The 5,000-nt window shown below is 40.6% G+C and overlaps 1 protein-coding gene across 1 annotated transcript in view; it reads left to right on the top strand.

The window, feature by feature from the left end:
* Positions 1 to 5,000, top strand: part of LOC128685982 (potassium channel subfamily K member 9) — a 458,496-nt gene that overhangs the window by 352,721 nt on the left and 100,775 nt on the right. Inside the window, exon 2 of the mRNA XM_053772616.2 lies at positions 4,588 to 5,000. This exon is cut by the window's right edge and continues 1,093 nt beyond it. The gene's annotated coding sequence lies outside the window, so the exon portion shown is untranslated. The remainder of the gene's footprint in view (positions 1 to 4,587) is intronic.

Here is a 5,000-nt window from a genome sequence, read left to right as displayed (position 1 = left end):
TAGCCACTATTCTCTCTCTCTCTCTCTCTCTCTCTCTCTCTCTCTCTCTCTCTCTCTCTCTCTCTCTCTCTCTCTCTCTCTCTCTCTCTCTCTCTCTCTCTCTCTTTCTCTCTCTGTCTCTCTTTAAATATACCATTATAACTCACTTTAATTCTGTTAAAAACGATGTAGCTTTAAAATATACGATTTTTTAAAACATTTTTCATTTAAATGATGAATTTTTTTGTGTGTGTCATCCTGGCCAGACTGATCAATAATGGCGTCCTCCATCTCTTTTATTTTTCCCCACCGGAAATAATTGCATCTGTCACCGCTTCCAAATTCATCGTTTTTTCCCCTATCTGTTGCTCTAATATTTTCCCCTGAGTGTCTTTGCTCTCCTCTTTATGTCGGCCTGTTGCAGCCACCTGGCTGGCTGGCTGGCTGGCTCTCCTGTTGGATGGGTGGATGGCAAGAAGAGTGACTGGCTGGTTGGCATGCTTAAATGCTGATTAGCTGGATAACATGCCTGATGGCTGACTAGATGGATTGCATGTCTAATGGCTGACACGGTAGTGAGCTGGCTGGATAAATGACTAGCTGGCTGGTTTGCTGAATAGCTGGCTTGCTAGCTGGCTCGAAGGCTTGAGGAATAAATGAATTGATGAATGGTTGGCTGACTGGCTGGACAGACTGACTGGTCGCCTGCAGTTGGCTGGCTAGCTGTCTGGCTGGCTGGCTGGCTGGCTGGCTGGCTGGCTGGCTGGACAGACTGACTGGTCGCCTGCAGTTGGCTGGCTAGCTGTCTGTCTGTCTGGCTGGCTGGCTGGCTGGCTGGTTGGCTGGCTGGCTGGCTGGCTGGCTGGCTGGCTGGCTGGCTGGCTCGCTGGCTCGCTGGCTCGCTGGCTCGCTGAGCGACTGGCTGAGCGACTGGGAGGGCACGAAGAGCGGCAGCTGTTTTGAAAAGATCAGTTTGATAGAACCCTTGTTAATGGAATCACCGGCGGCGTCAGGCTGAAAGTGTAGACAGAATCAAACACTCTGTGACAGGTTCCAACCCTCTGTGACAGGATCTAACCCCATGTGACATAATTTAACCTTCTGTGACAGGCTCCAACCCTCTTTGACAGGATCCAACCCTCTGTGACAAGGGTCAACCTTCTGTGACAGGATCCAACCCAGTGTGACAAAATTCAACCTTCTGTGACAGGATCCAACCCTCTGTGACAAGGATCAGCCTTCTGTGACAGAATCCAACCCTCTGTGACAGAGGGTCCAATTCTCTCTGGGAGAGGATCTAACCTTCTCTTGACAAGGTCCAACCCCCCTCTGACAGGGTCCAATACACTGCGACAGAGGATCCAACACTGACAGAATCCAACCCTTTGACAGGATCCAATCATCTCTGACAGGGTCCAACACTGTTACAGGATTCAACACTGTGATAGGCTCCAACCTTATGTAACAATATCCAACTCTCTATGACAGGATCCAACCTTATGTGACAGGGTCCAACCCTGCCTGACAAGATCCAAATCTGTTAGGATCCAATACTCTATGAGAGGATCCAACCCTTTATGACAAGATCCAACCCTCTGTGACAAGATCCAACCTTATATGACAGGATCCAACCCTCTGTGACAGGATCCAACACTCTGTAACAGGATCCAACCCTCTATAACAGGATCCAACCCTCTGTTATAATGGACTACGATGCTCTCACTCGAGTTCCAGAATACATTTCGTCTCCCTCTTTTCTTCCAGATTTTTTTTTTTGTATATGCAAAGGTTTTGTGAGAAAATGGACTCTGAAATTCTTATTTGAATTTTCCGAATGACGAGTTTCACATTTAAAAATAAAAAAAATATAAAATAATCAGTGCCATGTTATTTTATAAAAAAAAGGGGGAAGGGAGGGTTGATTTGAAGAATTTTTGCTTTTTTTAGTACTATATGACCCATATGGGTTTACTGCTTGTGTTTTTAATAATGATAATAATAATAACAATAACAGCAATAATAATAATAATAATATTATTATTATTATTATATTTATTTTATTATTATTATTATTATTATTATTATTATTATTATTATTATTATTATTGTAAAAGGACACAAGTGCAACTAATGTGACATTTATTGTGGCAACGTTTCGCTCTCCAGGAGCTTTATCAAGCCATTACAAACAATACATGGACACAGAGGGTATATAAAGGCTCAGAGTGAGGTGAATACTAGTGAGGTACCATTTCGATGTTCACTAGTGGTAGTAGTAGTGGTAGTGACAAAAGCAATTAATTTCTGTGTACAACACCGAAATTCCACCAATCATCTTATGAAATTCAGAGACGCCCAATTAGTGATAAAAGAAACTAATTTCCGCACACGCAAGTGCCTTGAATCAGCACTGATCGCTGTTTCGAATACAATTAAACAAAACAACGGCAGCTTCACCATCTCCGAAGTCTTAGCAAGAATCCTCCTGAAAACAGTAAACCCTGCCATCACATAGTCTCTCCTGTTATACTACACAAAGCACAGAGAGTGAACACTGAAACAACCTGCCTCATTCCAGTTTATATTTGTCCAACCTATTTTTATGTTACCCAAGTATTAGCTTTTATATCCTTTTACTCATGTACGAATTAATTGCTTTTGTCACTACCACTACTACTACCACTAGTGAACATCGAAATGGTACTTCACTAGTATTCACCTCACTCTGAGCCTTTATATACCCTCTGTGTCCATGTATTGTTTGTAATGGCTTGATAAAGCTCCTGGAGAGCGAAACGTTGCCACAATAAATGTCACATTAGTTGCACTTGTGTCCTTTTACTTTACATATTGTCGGTAATTCTACCAACTTTATTACATTATTATTATTATTATTATTATTACTATTAATGTTATTATTGTTATATTATTATTATTATTATTATTATTATTATTATTATTATTATTATTATTATTATTATTATAATTATTATTATTATATTATTACTATTAATGTTATTATTGTTATATTATTATTATTATTATTATTATTATTATTATTATTATTATTATTATTATGGTTGTTGTTGTTGTTATTATAAGGGAAACTCATGATAACCTCATCAAATTACTCTGACCCCCCCCCCCCCACATGCTGATACTCGTAATTTCCCGCTTCGTTATTATAATTAATAAGCAGTGAGAAGGTTGGCAGACTCCTGGGAATGATTCAACAACCTCACCCCCAGGAGTCCGCGATCTCCCAGTTGGGAATCATAGATCTTGAAGATACGAAGCTCCTTGGGTTGTAATGAGCCATGAACACACGACCTGCTGACTGCAGTGGTCCTCTACGAAGCTGCCAGTTCTCAGGGTCTACTGCAGTACTCCGCGACGACCCCGCTGCTCACCTGACCAGGCTCTCGGGGACCACTATGTATACGCCGCTCATATGTGTAGATTTTGTATTCATTTCAAAAACTTCATTTACTGCCACAAGTTTCTCTGATGCGTGTGTTTCACACGCCTGGTGAGTCGTTGCATTGTTACGACAGGGTCACTATTCTCTCCAGTCTCCAGTTTACAGGATCAAGTACCCTATGGAGATTCATATCCTCCAGTGTTTCACACGCTTACATTGCTTTGACCCGTTCATGCGGCCGGGTCGCTGTACACTCCTCTCTTGTCTTTGAGGTCATAGAGTTAAGTTCCTTATAAAGGACCGTAGGGTCGAGCCTGCACGTTTCACACGAATTTTTTTTTATTAGGCTTCGGACATACGCGAGCTAGATCTCATATAATAGGAGCATATTGGCAAGCGGCTACTCCAGTTGAGCTGCTTCGGTATTTTCTGTAACGTAGCCAGATCATCTGAGATCTCTTTTAGTTTGAGCCATAATTCCCTTAGTACCCTCCTACGCTCGGGGTGCGCACCGCTGCTCTCCTGTCTCTGTGTTTTCCCTCTCCATAAAACTGACGACTTTCCGGGCGTAGGTGTTTCTGGTGCTCAGGATACCACGGGAATAACTGTGAGTGTTTGCCTCCAAGGTGTTCCTGGAGACAGTTTAGCAATGATAATAACAGCACTGTTGAAGAACCTTAAGCAAGAAAGTAGTAGTGAGTCGGCCTCACACCAGTGACTACACATCTGCTAATGTATCACACAAGGTTTATAACACAAACAGATGTGTAAAATAGACTTGTGTGCTACCTTTTGAATCTTTAATTTCACTCTATTATGTCTGTACAAGATATGTTCTTGTGTATGTACCTATTGTTCTCAACAGTGTTATACTATATATATATATATATATATATATATATATATATATATATATATATATATATATATATATATATATATATATATATATATATATATATATATATATATATGTGTGTGTATTATGTCTGTACAAGATATGCTCTCAATAAAAAAAAAAAATTCACTCTATTGGATTGACAAACCTCCTGGAGAGCGAAACGTTGTACGTGTGTCAGATTTATTGATATACCATTATTGGAGCCCATAATTAATGCCCACGTCATATTTAACTTTACGGTGCATTAAATTTTTCAAAATACTGACTTTGTATCTCTTCCTTTCAGAGTGGATCCGCGCTGTGTTGTCAAGTTCTCAGAAGCAACGAAGTTTTTCCTTAGCAGCTGTGAGGCTTCCACGTCTACAAGGACTGACAGCTACTATTACTACTACTACTACTACTACTACTACTACTACTTCTACCACCCCAGCTGCCACATGAGCCTGGTGTCAGCTGCACTGGCCGCTATTATCATAAATCCGTGAGGCCTCAGCTACCAAGAGCTCGTGTATGCAACACCAAGTGTTTTTTTTCTTCGTGCAGAAAACTTCCGTGATTTTTTCATTTACACCGAGTTCCTATTATAATTCCACCTCCTTATTTATTTACGTGCTGTGATATAGGCTTAATAAGATCGTCAAGATCCTCTCAGTTGTATCTTGATCGTTGATGTAGTTGCTGAGGTGGAGAGAAAGTTTT

Source organism: Cherax quadricarinatus, chromosome 9 (genome assembly GCF_038502225.1).
Source record: "Cherax quadricarinatus isolate ZL_2023a chromosome 9, ASM3850222v1, whole genome shotgun sequence".
NCBI classification, from domain to species: Eukaryota; Metazoa; Arthropoda; class Malacostraca; order Decapoda; family Parastacidae; genus Cherax; species Cherax quadricarinatus.
The sequence above is the reverse complement of the archived record's forward strand: the minus strand, read 5'-3'. Positions and strand labels throughout refer to the sequence as shown.